Consider the following 18,148-nt stretch of genomic DNA (forward strand, 5'->3'; position numbering starts at 1 on the left):
GAAGACGTTTTTTGTAATCAGACCAGTCTTCCACCATCTCGTCATAAGGAGGAAAAGGAGGGAGAGACCATGACGAGAGACACCCCGCAGTGGATGCCGCGACAAAATTACGAATCGCATTTGTGAGAAGTGTTTGCTGTTTGATGAGACTTTGCAATAGTTGACTTAATTAGCCATGGAAACCTGTGGGTCAACCATGAAAAAGAAAAATTCACTACCTCGTCGCCAATTGTTATAACTTCAAGTTGAACAAATATATTTCAATGACGACACAATATATGTAAGTCACAGATGAAGTAAACAAAGTAAGATGTGTGTACACTTGAACAGTCAAATCAGAACAGTGTCCGAGTCAAGCGGCCGCTGGCTGGCTGGCTGGCTGGCTGGCTGGCCGCTTAGGTGGCGCTGGTGCTGCATGGCTGGCAGACAGCGCCGCATGTGGAGGACGCGCGTAACTGCGTGGTGGTACTTTGAAAGATCAGTGAGTCACAACAGAAAGGTTGTGGAAATCTCTGTGCCACTCATCACATTGCTGCTTTGTCTCAGGATCACACTCCAAAATCTAGGATTCATCACCTGTAATCACATAACTGTATCATTTGTGGTCATTGGTAGTCCTCTAAAAGTCAGTGCACATGTTTCTTCTGCTGAATTGGAGTTTTTAGCACCATTTTGGTGCAAACCTTTTGCATGTACAAAACTTCAGTCAAAATTTGATGTATGGTGAAAGTGTTCAACAAGTTCCCCATCTTCCTTATTGTTAAACTTCAATTTGATTTCTCACGAGTGTACAAACATTAGACTTTTTGTCAGTCTTTGAAGCTGAAGTCTCACTGAGTGAAGTTTATCTTCAAGTTGTTCTCAGCTTTCCAGAAATGATTTGTGCCAGTGAAAAAGGGGTGCTCTTGATAAGAAATATTCCCCTTAGGCCTGTTTCAACTTTTCAAATGTCACATTTCTGCATTCCACACATTAAACTGTGCTGTTCCATATTCATAAGACACAACAAAAACCCAACTTTTCTGATAGCACTCTCAAAGATAATGTGACAGCTATACAGATCTGTAACTGGGACTGAACATCTGGAAGGTATGATTACACCAACACAGCATTGCTAGATCACTTGTAGTGTTGTCAGTCTTATTGCTTTTCCCACACACCTTCCGTCTTCAATGAAATGTTGGTAGGTTTTAATAGTGCAAACATTGTGTAACATACTGTCAAGAAGTCAAGATTTATGATATTAGTGATACTACTCACAGTTGTTAAAGACTCAGACGCTATGCATGCACAATTTAAAAAATCTTTGTCACCCTTCTGATTTGCTTGGTGCACTGTGATAATTATATGGAAGTACACAGCCATTTTCTGTATCAGTTTGCTGTCATTCATTAGAAGATGAACAACCTTGAGTACAAATATTCTCTTATGATGAACTAAAATTAGTCAGAATGGGATTTTCACTCTGCAGCGGAGTGTGTGCTGATATGAAACTTCCAGGCAGATTAAAACTGTGTGCCGGACCGAGACTCGAACTCGGGACCTTTGCCTTTTGCAGGCAAGTGCTCTACCAACTGAGCTACCCTAGCACAACTCACGCCCCATCCTCACAGCCTTAATTCTGCCAGGCTGTGGCTAAGCCATGTCTCTGCAATATCCTTTCTTTCAGGAGTGCTAGTTCTGTAAGGTTCGCACGAGAGCTTCTGTAAAGTTTGGAAGGTAGGAGACGAGGTGTTGGCAGAAGTAAGGCTGTGAGGACGGGGCATGAGTCTTGTGAGGGTAGCTCAGTTGGTAGAGCACTTGCCCGTGAAAGGCAAAGGTCCCGAGTTCGAGTCTCAGTCCGGCACACAGTTTCAATCTGCCAGGAAGTTTCACAACTAAAATTATTATAATCTGCTTCAGAAATACTTTCTGTTCATCCAAACAAACTTATACATTTAAACTGAATTTGTATTTGTACTTCTATGAATTGTGAAGCAGTTTGGTGATTTCTTTCTAGAATCAGTTTCTCTCATCACTTAAAACTAAAGTGACACACCTCATTGCTGTACATTGTCGTATAAGAAGTGAGCAAATATTAAATCCTTTCTTCAACTTTTTAAACATGTCACATTTTTATATTGCTTTAAATGTCCAGAAATTTAAAACTGAGCACTTCACATTATGCAGAAATGTAGTGTCCTGTGATTACGCTGTCAGTGAGTTGTGATCTGAATTTTTTCAACATGTACAGATACTTGAGTGTAGGAGTTTGTGGAATGATTACATAAGCATATTCATCAGTGAATCAAGTGGCAGACTTTTTCACAAGTTACTAGAGAACTGAGTAAGTCTATATAAGAGACTGCTTGCAGAACTCACATCAGGCATGTGGAAGCTGTATCAGAGATGAGTAACAGGAATATTGAATATATAAAGAGAAGCGTAGCAGAGATTGTGACAGGTAGGTGGACACATGGAAGGATATAATGGATATATTAACTGGGGTGTTAAGTAGTTCTGGCAGATGTGCCAGTGGAGAAGAGATGTACAAAACAATTCTTATCAGGGATACAATTAGAACTGCTCACTCGCTGAAACTGACAATCTCTTTTTCACAATTTGCCACTCACATTCGCTTGACAAATTAAATGAAGGAAAGGTGCTTTGCCTTCTTCATTAAACATCATTATACCTGTATTTTCAGGTTATTTCAACATTTACTGTAAACTTTTTAATGATTTTTTCTTTACTTTTTTTGCAGTTTTAATACACTCCTGGAAATTGAAATAAGAACACCGTGAATTCATTGTCCCAGGAAGGGGAAACTTTATTGACACATTCCTGGGGTCAGATACATCACATGATCACACTGACAGAACCACAGGCACATAGACACAGGCAACAGAGCATGCACAATGTTGGCACTAGTACAGTGTATATCCACCTTTCGCAGCAATGCAGGCTGCTATTCTCCCATGGAGACGATCGTAGAGATGCTGGATGTAGTCCTGTGGAACGGCTTGCCATGCCATTTCCACCTGGCGCCTCAGTTGGACCAGCGTTCGTGCTGGACGTGCAGACCGCGTGAGACGACGCTTCATCCAGTCCCAAACATGCTCAATGGGGGACAGATCCGGAGATCTTGCTGGCCAGGGTAGTTGACTTACACCTTCTAGAGCATGTTGGGTGGCACTGGATACATGCGGACGTGCATTGTCCTGTTGGAACAGCAAGTTCCCTTGCCGGTCTAGGAATGGTAGAACGATGGGTTCGATGACGGTTTGGATGTACCGTGCACTATTCAGTGTCCCCTCGACGATCACCAGTGGTGTACGGCCAGTGTAGGAGATCGCTCCCCACACCATGATGCCGGGTGTTGGCCCTGTGTGCCTCGGTCGTATGCAGTCCTGATTGTGGCGCTCACCTGCACGGCGCCAAACACGCATACGACCATCATTGGCACCAAGGCAGAAGCGACTCTCATCGCTGAAGACGACACGTCTCCATTCGTCCCTCCATTCACGCCTGTCGCGACACCACTGGAGGCGGGCTGCACGATGTTGGGGCGTGAGTGGAAGACGGCCTAACGGTGTGCGGGACCGTAGCCCAGCTTCATGGAGACGGTTGCGAATGGTCCTCGCCGATACCCCAGGAGCAACAGTGTCCCTAATTTGCTGGGAAGTGGCGGTGCGGTCCCCTACGGCACTGCGTAGGATCCTACGGTCTTGGCGTGCATCCGTGCATTGCTGCGGTCCGGTCCCAGGTCGACGGGCACGTGCACCTTCCGCCGACCACTGGCGACAACATCGATGTACTGTGGAGACCTCACGCCCCACGTGTTGAGCAATTCGGCGGTACGTCCACCCGGCCTCCCGCATGCCCACTATACACCCTCGCTCAAAGTCCGTCAACTGCACATACGGTTCACGTCCACGCTGTCGCGGCATGCTACCAGTGTTAAAGACTGCGATGGAGCTCCGTATGCCACGGCAAACTGGCTGACACTGACGGCGGCGGTGCACAAATGCTGCGCAGCTAGCGCCATTCGATGGCCAACACCGCGGTTCCTGGTGTGTCCACTGTGCCGTGCGTGTGATCATTGCTTGTACAGCCCTCTCGCAGTGTCCGGAGCAAGTATGGTGGGTCTGACACACCGGTGTCAATGTGTTCTTTTTTCCATTTCCAGGAGTGTATTTTGTGGTCCTACATTACAACTTGTGTATTTCTATGCCATCAGTGTTTAATTTCTTGAAAGTGCAGAGTATGTAAGGATAGTTGATCATTTCCTTTCACATAATTTGCACCGAGCAAGGTGGCGCAGTAGTTAGCACACTGGACTCGCATTCGGGAGGACGACGGTTCAATCCTGTCTCCGGCCATCCTGATTTAGGTTTTCCGTGATTTCCCTAAATCGTTTCAGGCAAATGCCGGGATGGTACCTTTGAAAGGGCACGGCCGATTTCCTTCCCAATCCTTCCCTAACCCGAGCTTGCGCTCCGTCTCTAATGACCTCGTTGTCGATGGGACGTTAAACACTAACCACCACCACCACCACCACCACATAATTTGCTGTCAAATGTACAGTTCGATTTCAGAACTGTTCTAACAACTGAAAACGCTACAATGCTATATTAAACTGAAGTGCCAAAGAAACTGATACAGGCACATGCATTCACATACAATTATATGTAAACAGGCAGACTATGACACTTTGGTTGGCACCACCTATATAAAAGCAATAATTAGATCGGTTACTGCTGCTATGGCAGGTTATGGAGATCTCTGTTTGAACGTGATGTTATAGTCGGTGCATGAGCGATGGGACGCAGCATCTCCTATGTACTGATGAAGTGGGGATTTTTCTATATGACCATTCCACAGGTGTATCGTGATTATCAGGAATCCAGTAAAACATCAACTCTGACAGCTGCACCCGGAAAAATATCCTGCAAGAAAAGGACCAACAACAACTGAATAGAATCATTCAACATGACAGAAGTGCAACTCTTCCACAAATTGCTGCAGTTTTCAATGGTGTACCACCAACAAGTGTCTGCATGTGAAACATTCAATGAAACATCATCAGTATGGACTTTCGGAGCTGAAGGCTCACTCTTGTACCCTTCATTGCATGAGACAAATATTTATGCCTCACATGGGCCTGTGATAACTGACATTGGACTGTTGATACTGGTTACATGTTCCCTTGTGAGATGAGTATTGTTTCAAATTATACCGAGCAGATGGACGTATACGGGTATGGAGACAAACTCGTGAACCTATGGACCCTCCTTGTCAGCAGGGGACTGTTCAAGCTGGTGGACACTCTTTAATGGTGTGGGAAATTTTCTATTGGAGTGATATGTGACCCCTGACATGTCTAGATATGACTCTGTCTGACCACCTGCACTCATTCATGCCCATTGTGCATTACGACAGACTTGGGCAATTCCAGCAGGACAATGCGACACACCACATTTCCAGAATTGCTACAGAGAGATCCCAGGAACACTCTTCTGGGCTTAAACACTTCCGCTGGCCACCAAACTCCCCAGATATGAGCATATCTGGGATGCCTTGCAACGTGCTGTTAAGAAAAGATCTCCATCCCATCATAATCTTACAGATTCTTGGTATCAGTTCCCTCCAGCAATACTTAAGATATTTGTTGAGTTCTTGCCACATCGTGTTGCAGCACTTCTGTGTGCATGCAAGGGCCCTGCAGGATATTAGGCAGGTGTACCTCTTTCTTTGGCTTTTTGGTGTATTTCCTCTTTGGGGTACTGGATGGATAAAACAAAAGGTTTCAAACACTAGTCACCTTATTTAATTGAGGCATTTGATTGTGTCAATCACAAAATTTTGCCCCAGAAGTTGGACCATTATGGAGTGTGGCTAGTAGCTCACAATTTGTTGATCTCTTTAAGAACAGAACAAAAGGTCGTTCTTCATAGCACTGAGAATGGCTACGATGTGGAATCAGAGTGAGGCGACGTAGGGTCAGTTCTGGCGTCACTCCTGCTCCTTATTTATATAAATAATGTGCCTTGTAACACTAGAGATCAGAGGCAATTCTAGGTCAGTCAAGCAGTGGACAAATGATGTGGTGGGAAGGGAGTAAGGGATTTGGGGGAATGGAATATCACTTAACAAAAGGAGAGTTGGGGGTCCTCCACAAACAAAATGTTAAAATTTGGTGTTGCTTAAAGTAGTTTTTGGTAACTGTTTTGGAGTTCAGGGTAAAATCATGTCTACAGAATGTGTGTGCCTAGGAAAATAGTATGATTTGACACAGATGTCTGGCAATTTTGAAAGTTTTGTCCGGGGGTCAGCAGTTTGTTTTGGCAGGCATACCCAGCATATTTAGCTTTCTTGATTATCGTAAGTGGTACTCATACGAGGGTCACTCCAAAAGAAATGAACACTATTTTCTTAAAAGCCATCTTTTATTCTACATCAGGGCTTCACAACATACGTGCTCGCGGAGCAAGCTGTGAGCAGCAAGGCGCGAGCAGGGAGCAGCGCGAGCACGCTACCCCCACTACCGGACCAGAGCGGAGAGTAGGGAGAGTCACGTGGGGTACACAACAGCTGCCGCCAGTCGATGTAAATCCGCGGCCACCTGCGGGGATATCACTCACAAATTATTACTGCGACAAATGAAACAAATAATGGAGAATGTACACGTGCCACATAATTTTATTAGCTTAGAGTATGCCTCTACCATCTGTAGACACTGAAACTAAAGAATTCCATGACAATCCTATATTTTCAACACTTTCTTCAACACTACTTAAAATATCACCTCCAGTTGTAGTGTTCTTCATGGCTACTACATCGAGGAGCTCCTCCCTCACCTGAAGATCTCTATTAACACCTCTAATAAATATGGAAAGCTGCGCTGTTCCAGTGATATCAACACTTTCATCCAGAGCTAGAGAATACGCCATAAAATCTTTACAGATATTTGCAAACTGGCTCTGGATGTCATCTGCCATGTCATGTATGCGACGCATAATGGTCATGTTAGATAATGGCACAATCCGAAACTGTTCAACTTGAGATGGACACAAATGTTCCGCTGCAACTACCAAACATTCTTTTATTAAATCGCCATCAGTTACGGGGCGCAGGGATTTTGCTAAAAGCAAGGCAATTTTGTAACCCACTCTGAGAGCTGCCTCAGTTGATTTTTCTTCGTCATCCAGATCTCCGGATAGCTTCCTTTTAAGTTTAATAACTTCCTGTGCACAATCTGGTCAATCACATTTTCCACATCCGTAGTCTTTCACGTGGTACGACATATAATGTCGCTGCAAATTAAATTTCGTAAAAGAATTCAGCGTTTTGTGACATACTAAACATTTTGCAACACCATCTTTTTCTGTGAACAGATACAATTCCTCCCAATGGGGGTTGAACTGCGAAAACATGGTTGGGGTTACACAACGGCGACTTCACATGATTCTTAACCAGCAAAGTGACTGCTAAGAGCTGATCGTAGTACTTTAAACGTTACACAGTCGGCGCGAGTTGAATAGGCACGCTGCGGCCCTATTCAAACATGCGCGCGCATTTCCCCTCCCTCCCCTCCCTCCCCTCCCTCCCCTCCCTCCGTACTCCACGACCTTGCAGCTGCTCGCGAGCACGTGCCTGAGCAGATGCGAGTACTCGCGCTCAAAACTGGCCAGTTGTTAAGCCCTGTTCTACATGTTTGAAAGTTTTACAGTGTGTAGATACATCCTTTAGGAACAACATTTTCATTTCTCCACATAATTTCCACCCCTCTCAACTGCCTTACGCCATCTTGGAACCAGCGCCTGTATACTCACATGGTAAAATTCTGGACCATCCTGTTGGATTCACTGTTTGGCAGCATGTGCAAGGGAGTCATCATGTTCAAACCTTGTTCCACAAACAGAGTCTTTCAGTTTCCCAAGGAGATAATAGTCACATGGAGCCAAGTCAGGACTGTAAGGCAGGTATTTCAGTGTCCGAGTTTTGTGATCGCTTTCATGGTTTTTTGACTGACATGTGACCATGCATTGTCATGCAATAGGAAAACATCCTGCTTTTGCTGATGTGGTCAAACATGAATCTGTCGAGCTTGAAGTTTCTTCAGTGTCGTCACATATACATCAGAATTTATGGTGGTTCCACTTGACATTATGTCCACAAGCAAGAGACCTTCAGAATTGAAAAACACCGTAGCCATAACTTTTCGAGCAGAAGGTGTGGGTTTGAATTTTTTTTCTTGGGTGAATTTGAATGATTCCACTCCATCTATTGCCTCTTCGTCTCTGGTAAAAAATGATGGAGCCATGTTTCATTAACCATCACAATTCTTCCAAGAAATTCATCTCCACCATTCTCGTACTGTTCCAAAAGTTCACTTCATACCATTTTTCTTGTTTCTTTGTGAGCCACTGTCGACATCCTGGGAACCCACATGGCACAAACCTTTTTTAACGCCAACACTTTCAATATTCTGCAAACACTTCATTCCCCTATCCCAATGTAGCGTGACAATTCGTTCACTGTGATGTGTCTGTCAGCAGTCACCAATTCGTTAACTCTCTGTGCATTGTCTGGAGTGTGTGTGGTATGAGGCCTGCCACAGCAAGGGCAACCCTCAGTATTGCTGTGCCCGCTATCATCACATAGCCTGCATGCCCACCAACCAACTAACTGTACTGCGATCGACAGCAGCATTCCCGTACACCTTTCTCAACCTCTTACGGATTTTTCCCACCGTCTTGTTTTCACAGCACCGGAATTCTTATGAGAGCACATTGCTTCTGACAAACGTCAAGTGTAGCAGCTATCTTGAAGACATGGTGTGAGGGCTCCACTCACGGGAACAGGTTGAACTCGTTGTGAAAAAAAGTGGGAAGGATGTATCTACACACTGTATAACTTTCACAGATGCAGAATGAAAACTGTATTTTTACAAAAGTAGTGTGCCTTTCTTTTGGAGTGACCCTCATACATTAATGTACATGTTGTGTCGATGATTGGCACTGTTTCAAATACTGCAGTTGACGACATACTTCATTTTCTACAAACTTAACTCTAAATCACAGTAAGTCTCGGTTTTTAGTTTCTAACACAGGGTTCAACAAAACCCAACATTTTAATTATCCGGAATGGGCATTTGAGTAGTAAGACTGAACAGTTGAAATTTCTAGATGTCCAGATAGTAAACTGTCATGGAAAACCCCTTTTCAGCATCTCGTTCAGACCTAATCCTGCCATGTTTACTATTAGAACAGTATCTGAAGCAAGTGGTAGTTGGACACTGAAAGTAGTCTACATTGCTTGTACCCATTCACTTATGATGCATGATATATTTTGGGATAACTCTTCCCATTCTCGAAGTGTATTTTTGGCTCAGAAATTTGTGGTTTTGGGCATATGTGGCAAGTCACATATATTCTTTACTGTAATTTCTTGTTAATAGTATTCCAAAGGATTAGCAACTTTCACTTAATATTAGGAAGCAGAAAGGCATGCAGTGTTCTGCTGCATCCATTTTCAGTAAGCTGCCACAATAATTCCAAAATCTTAAGTAATGCATACACTTTCAAATCTATACTCAAGAGTGCCCTCATGGGTCACTTCTTCTATTCTGCCAAGGAGTTCCTTGAAAAGAAAAGCTCATTCCTGTGTTGTGTTGTTGATTGTGTTTACATGAACTTACAGCTTGATGTCTTTTTAGGATTCAACATTTTATTTATTGCTTTTATGTTGTAATTTCATGTGCTGACATGTTCCATGAGCATGGAATTTTGCTTGTCAATTCGGTCCTACAGAACTAGACATGTAAAATAAAAAACAAAACTGAAAACTCACTATAAAATCATGAACAGCTTTTAATGTTATTAAAAATGAAATATACTACAGAACATAAAACACACATTATCTAAATCCTGGAATTACCTACAGTTGTTTTTCTTTAGGCAATCACTCATGGGTCTGTTCAGTTGGGGCTAAAGGTATCACCCAACTACTCCAGAACCAAAAAATTCTCAAATAACTGGGTTAGTCTCTATTTTCCTTTTATTTGTGTTGAGTGCAAACAATGCATTTCTTCTGACATGGTCCATATAACTGAGGGTCTCATTGCTGTAGGTGTAGAATGAATGAAGTACATAATTACAATGCTGTGAAGCATGTGCTGAAGGAAGTTGTTCTTGTTGACTATATGAGACATATTTTGGGATATTCCAGAGATAAATAAGACATACGGGAAGTGCCTGTGATGTCAGTTTAAGAACCAGGAAAATATTTAAATAAAATTTCTGGAATTGCTTTTGGCCATGCTTGTAACAAGGAGAGACCATTTTATGAAGCTGTTTGATGTGTGATTCAAATTTAGGTGCTTCACTTATCATTTGTTTGTGACATTTGTTTGAAAATGCAGAATAACAATATTTGCAATCTTTGAAATATAACAAATACAAACAAGCTCTTCAATATATACAATTCATAATACTAGTGAACCAGTACTGTATCTGAGTCACTGCTGTACCGTTCATAGGTCAGCTTGACTTCAACTCGGGCCTTGGCCAGTTGGAGTGGCACTTATATTCTCTTGGCCTAGATGCTGCTCCTGTCTTGGTGTCATCCTAGAGAGGGGTTTGTCAGCCTAATATTGGCTGATGTCATCTCACAGCCCTCCCTGCCCTTCCGTTCTTGATCTTCGTGTTGGTGCTTGACATTACGCTGAGACATCCAGACAGACAGGAAACAAAATTTCAAATTACTCTAACAAAGTCAACAACTCGATGTACAAATCCAAAGTAACTCAAAGAAAAACTTAACTGCTCTCTCCACATGGAAAACAAATCATTAATTCTATAGATTTTCATTCCATCTTTGAGTCCTTGCATATCAGTGTGCAAGTGGAAGTGATTTCTCAACTACGATACTGAATTTTTTTGCTTGTGTCAGAGGGGTGGGGGGCAGGTGGGGGAGGGGTGTAATGTGAGTAGAAATGAGGAACAGAAGTTGGGATGGAAAGAGCCAAGGTCATAAGGGCAGGTGTTGTGTTGAGACCCTATATCAGAAGTGCAAAAGACTGTGTGAGGGATTGAGACAACAGCTCTTCTCAGTTGCTGGACCTGCATTATTCTGGTTTTGGGGAGGAGGAGGAGTGGACTTAGTTTCTCATAGCAGTTAGCTGTGCAGGGTAGATGTGGTATTGTGCAACATATGTAATCAGTGTGTTGGTACCTCATGGATTTGACATCCGTGTCTTGCCCTACGTAGTTGTTTTCTCAGTTATATCAGTCTCCTTGTCCTTTCCACTGTTTTTTTGTAGCCTGAAAGCTTTGCAGCTTACAATTTTACACGAATATCAACAGTTGGATGAGCCCATTGCACATCTAGTTTTGTCAATCAGGTCCAGTCCTGATCAGCTGACAAGAAGCTACTAGTGTGACCATATGCTTACTATAGAACCTACTACTATGTGCTTATTTTGCTGATTATTCAACATTTCTGAACTTCCCCCTCTGTAAATTGATTTTCCCAGAGGTTTTTATATGAACAAGGATGCCAATTAAGAGCAGGTATCAGCAAGTGAATGTATCCTTAAGCACTACAAACATACCACCAAATGTAACCACTGAACCAATTGATTCAGTTCATCCATTGTGACAAATCAAACCAGGATAATTTTTCTTCCCCACTTGTTTTGCTATGGGCTTCCTTAAAATTCATTTTTTCACTTTTGACTAATTACATATGGGAGTATAATCTGTGTTTTCATATAAGAGAATGGTTGGCCCTCAGTTTTAAGGAATTTAGCACCAGATCTAATTTTGTGCTTTGTTTTATGCATGTAATTGGTGTGTTAATTTATTTTGACTGTTACTAGTTACTATCTTTCATTGTATGGCAAAATCAGTAATTATTTTGTAACTTAAATCCTGTTGTTGATGTATAAACAAATATAAATTCTATAATAATTATAAACATTTGGAAGATGAAATACTAGCATTCATTTAGTATTTATTTGGGCCTATTCGAAAACATGGTAGTAAAGTCAGCCTTTAATTAATTCCAAAGTAATTAACAGTTTTGACAAAAGTATTTCTTGTTCAACAATATTTCTCAATTTCATGATTTAAAGAAATAATTTGGCTTAACCCTCGTAGTAGAAGTAACTGTTAAAAAGAAACAATTTTTAAATGTATTCAGTTTCAAATGTAATTTCTGTAAATTTAACTTTTAACAACGTGTAGTTTCAGCACCTATTATCGTGAGGATATAGAAGGGCCCAATTTTAGGTCCCAAGACAGTCAGTCCACGGAAGAGTTTCAGATGAGAAACCAGTGTTGCTTACATCAACAACAATGTATCAACTTCACTGTGAAATAAGTGTGACACAATTAACCCATGTGTTAAAACAATGACAGTGTCTATTCCTTATGTACCTGATTATTCAGGAAGAACTGTGAATTACATTTTTACTGCTCATAGATATTCAACACTAAACTATTGTAGCAGTATGTAGATGTTTGCCTCAAAACTATTAATGAGGCTTATCGAAAGTTTAAACAATGGTGCACTGGCAATACATAACTGTGTATTATTGATGGGGGGAGGGAGGGGGGGGGGGTGTGAAAAGAGAAAGGAAACAACTGTGAAATGCAAATGTGCACCTCTTGGGTACAATGACACTTGTACATAACCACTGTAAAGGAGGACTCCCAAATTTTGAACAGTGAACTTAACAGCAGTTTACAATGCAATGGTGCAACAGCCAATTGGCAAGCAGGTTCTGTGGAAGCAGCCACTGAGCACAAGAGCAGCCAATCAGCTCACAGGTGGACACAGCTGACAGGAATAAAAAAGATGCCTTTCTGAGAGAATTAAAACTTGCAATAGCCATTTGGATGACAAGTCGAGATGACAACAGCAACAACAGCACACAAGTGATTAAAAGTAAGGTAATTTCATAGCAAAATCTGTTTTGTATTAAGTGATAAATAATGAGTGTCCTTAATGAACAAGACAGTGTGATGGGGGACAAGGGGCAACAGGAGACTGATACTGTAGATGGTGGTGATTATAAATCAGATATGAATGTAACTTTGAATGAAGGGGACAAAAGTCCTATTGTAGATGGAATGATAAGTGTCATATAGATTGTATGGTGATGTGAGCGAAATGGACAAGAACACTACTAAAGTGGATGAGATAATTAAGGTTAAGGAGGAGGAACCTAGTAGCAAAAATCAACAATGGCAAAAGTTTATGGCAGATGGAAAACTGGAAGTGATGTTATTGTGAGTTATGAGTAGTTTGAGTGGTATGTGTATGAAAGAAGACATGATTAGTTTAAAGGATGAACTAAAGAAAGAAATTTAAAAAATTAAGATAGTCAACTCTAATCTTCCAGAATTAAATAAGAAGTTTGAGGTGGCAGTTAAAGATTGTGTATGTAACACTAATGAGAAATTAACATTGATGAGTTGTAAATGTGTAGAAGAGAGAAACTAACTTTGTGATGACTATAGATTGTGGATTAAATTACATTTACTTTCATTCCAATTGATCCATAGTGAGGAGGTACTCCAGGATGTAGAACATGTCAGAAGAACAACAATACATGACAAATATTTACAACTCAAACAACTAAGCTAATGTCCATTCCACAGGTCCCAAGTGGGATGATTGTGGTTCTTAAATCAACATTATATGAAAGAATCATTTTACAAATACTAATGCACTGAATTTAAAATAAAAAAGGTTTTTTTAATTTATTTATTAGGTAATAAACGTGTAATACAACTACTAAAATATTTACAATGAACACATTACTGCACTTAAATGGCGAAGTTAGATTATAGTTATACACACACACACACACACACACACACACACACACACACACACACACACACACACACACACACACACACTGAACATACAAATCAATTGGGTCTACTGAGAAATTCATCAATGGAATAGGAGGAGTTGGACACAGATAAATTCTTTAGGCTTCTCTTAAACTGAATTTCATTGGTTGTTAAGCTTTTTATGGCTGCTGGCAAGTTATTGAAAATGTGTGTTCCTGAATAATGCACACCTTTTTGCACAAGACAAAGTGACTTTAAATCCTTGTGAAAATTATTCTTATTTCTAGTATTGATTCCATGAATTGATCTGCTGGTTTGAAAAAGTGATACATTTTAATGACAAATTTCATTACAGAATCAATATATTGGGAAGCAGTAGTTAGTATCCCTAGTTCCCTAAACACACTTCTGCAGGATGTTCTTGAGTTCACACCACATATAACTCTGACTGCACGTTTTTGTGCCCAGAAAACTTTAGCTTCGCTTGATGAATTACCCCAAAAAATAATTCCATATGACATTATGGAATGAAAGTAAGCATAGTATGCCAGTTTTTCACTTTTATATCCCATATGTCTGACACAATTCACATTGCAAATAGAGATTTAGTAAGACGCTTCAGCAGTTCTGTGGTATGCTTTTCCCACTTGAATTTATTATCAAGCTGTAATCCCAAGAATTTAACACTGTCCATTTCTTCTATTTGGTTCTCATCATATGTTAGGCATATACTCGTGGGACACCCCTTACAAGTTCTGAACTTCATATAGTGTGTTTTTTCAAAGTTTAGTGACAAAGAATTGGCTAGGAACCAGTGATTCATGTCCACAAATATTTTATTAGCTGATCTTTCTAAGACAACATGTGATTTGCTATTTATTGCAATGTTTGTATCATCGGTAAACAAAATGAACTTGGCATCTGGTAATGTTGGTCATTGATATACACAAGAAAAGGTAAGGGCCCAAAAATGGAACCTTGTGGGGAACCCTAATGTAATTAGTGTCCAGTTGGATGATGCCTGATAGCTTGATACATGTCTCTTTCCTAATATCACCCTTTGTTTCCTGCCAGACATTTAAGATTTGAACCATTTTGCAACATTTCCTGTTACACTATAATATTCTAATTTACTTAAAATGATATTGTGATTTACACAGTCAAATGCCTTTGACAGATCACAAAATATACCAGTTGCCTGCAATTTTTGTCTAATGAATTAAGCACATTTTCACTGTAAGTGTAGATAGCCTTCTCAATATCAGAACCATTTAGAAATCCGAACTGTGACTTTGACAGTATGATATTTGAGATACGATGGTTATAAAGCTGATTGCACATTACATTTTCTAAAATTTTTGAGAATGCAGGCAAAAGTGAAATTGGATGGAAATTTGATGCTATTTCTTTATCTCCCTTCTTAAACAGTGGCTTAACATCAGCATATTTTAACCATTCAGGAAGTATTCCATTGTCAAACGACTGGTTACACAGGTAGCTTAATATTTTACTTAACTCAGAATCACATTCTTTAATTAGCTTTGTTGATATTTCATCATACCCGCTAGATGGTTTTGATTTTAAAGATTTTATGATGGACGTTATTTCTGCTGGGGTAGTGAGGGTCAAATTCATATTATGGAAGTTACTTGAAATGTCTGGTCTGAGGTATTCCATAGCAGCATCCACAGAACCTGAAAAACTCCATCTTTTCAGTAACAGTTATGAAATGTTTGTTAAATAGTTCTGCAACACTATTTACATCTGTCACCAATGTTTCATTTACTCTTAATGCTATTTGTCCCTCTTCATGTCCGGTTCTACTGGTCTCCTCCTTCACTATATCCCATATTGTCTTTATTTTGTTATCTGATATGACTTTCTTTTCCTTGTAATATATTTGCTTTCATGTCCATATTAAAGTCTTTAATATTTGCAGTATTTCTTGTAATGTGCTATAGCATCAACATCAGAATTGTTTTGGATTGACAGATACAGTTTTCTTTTTGTTTTACAAGATACCGCTATTCCTTGAGTAATCCATGGCTTCTTTGTAGACATTGCTCTAACCTTGGTACGTTTTTGAGGAAAACAGTGTTCAACTGAGGTAAGCACTTTATTAGCAAAAGTGTTATATTTTTCATTCATGCCATGAGCACTCTAAACAACAGTCCAGTGAATGTCTCTGAGGAGTGTCCTAAAATAACCAATTTTTGGCTTCTTGATTACCCTCTTGAGCTCAGATTTAACAGATTTTATATCCTGTTCAGTGTTAACATTTAACAGAAGGGACTGCATGTCACAATCTGAGAGGCCATTCACTCTTGGTTTTGTAATATAATTTTGTTCGTCGGACTTTTCTATAATGATACTATCAATGGCTGTTTGTGAGCAATTGGCTACCCTAGTGGGAAACTTTACAGTGGAAATTAAGTTGAATGATAGTGTTACTAACCCAAATAAGTTCTTATTGGTAGAGTCTTTAAGGAAATCTACATTGAAATCACCAGCAACCACTATTTCTTTGTCTTTGGTTGTTAAATGGGCCAGTACAGCTTCAAGGTGGTTTATGAACAGATTAAAGTTACCAGCAGATGCTCAATATACACTTAATATTATGAAGGATTTTTTGTGAAATTCTGCTTCTGTTTGCACAACTTCCATATGCTGTTCTAGGCAAAATTTATGAATGTCTATGTTCTTAAATTTATGACAGTTCCTGATAATTGTGGCAGCTCCTCCTTTCTGCATAGCTGATCTACAAAAGTGAGAGGCTAACCTAAACCCTGTAACACTTAAAAGTTCTATACCAGTGGTCACATGTCAGTGGCAGATTATGTCAGCTGTGTTTGAAGACTCTAATTCATCTATGCAGATAATTAATTCATTAATTTTATTTCTCAGTCCTCAAATATTTTGATGCAAGAAAGATAGCTGACATTTCACATTGACTGAGTTAACATTGGGTAAAGTTAAAATATCTGCTGAGTGTTGAAAATTCGTAACCAATGGCTGTTTATGCTGATCTAATAAGTTAGAATATCTGCTGAGTGTTGAAAATTCGTAACCAATGGCTGTTTATGCTGATGTAATAAGTTAGAATTATGTTTTTTGGTTTCTTTCTCAAACTGAAGGTTTGTCTCAGTCCTAACCTCTCTTAAAATTTGGTTTCTTTCTGTCCTCTCTACCCTAAAAAAGGGTCTTTTCTGAACCCTATAACCAGTGGTATTTTATCACTCATGACAATGCCTCTCCCCTTTAACTTTCCTGCTATTTTCCCAGCAAGTTTACCCTTCCCCTTCCTGTTGAGGTGAAAGCCATGCCTAGTATAATCCCACCTATTGAGAGAATGAACAGGAAGCACACCAGTGTGTGACCCTGCACCCGACATATGCAACCGTTCCAACTCCAAATTAACTCTCTTGACAGAAGAGTTCAAATAAGGTCGGTCATGGCACCCAAGAACAGATACAAACTCAACACTACTATGCTTCAATGGTGATGCAATCTTTGCCAGTTCACGCTCTATACTGTACCCAGGATCTCTGTCAATACTATTACCTGCCCCACCCACTATAACCACAGAGTCTTCCTTAGTGGAATCTTTGCAAAGTGATCCTAAATCCTCTGTCACCTGCTCCAGACCAGCACTAGGTTGAAAAAAAATTGGTGACCTGGTATTCTGATCCTAGTTCATCCTGAAAAAGTTGGCCAACACCTCTTCCATGGGAACTAGGTAGTAGGATGGTGGAGGCTTCTGAAAAACGATGCAAAGATGAAGTCAGAGCTGCCAAGAAATTTTGTGTGGAAAACTGGGTTAAACCTAAGAACCAAATCAATCCAAGTAAAAATGATTAAGAAACACAGGTAGAAACCAAGTGTGGAGTAAAGGTAGAGGAAAAACTGGTAAAAGTAAATAAAAATATAGTTTCCAAATTTGCTGAAACGGAAAAAAAGAGGGAAGAGGTACAAAATCAAAACCATAGATTATATAGTGTACCAAACAGTCTTTCATTTGTTAGTTTTAAGAAATTTGATAATTTTGAACCCTATGAGGTAGGGCATCCACTGGATTTCATTATGGAATTTAATGATTAGCCTGAAATGTGAAATGGTAAAGAGAAAATGTAATTTGTGAGGGGCTTTTTGAAATGGGATGCTTATGGATGGGCAGCTCACAAAGCTGATAGTTGTACTTCATGGCAAAGCTTTGAGAAAGCGTTTTTAGATGAATATTGGTCGAAAGAGAAGCAGCAGAGAATTTTTAGTAAATTTTGCGGGAGGAGAGAGATTTGACT

This window comes from Schistocerca nitens, chromosome 6, assembly GCF_023898315.1.
Source record: "Schistocerca nitens isolate TAMUIC-IGC-003100 chromosome 6, iqSchNite1.1, whole genome shotgun sequence".
In the NCBI taxonomy this organism is placed as follows: Eukaryota; Metazoa; Arthropoda; class Insecta; order Orthoptera; family Acrididae; genus Schistocerca; species Schistocerca nitens.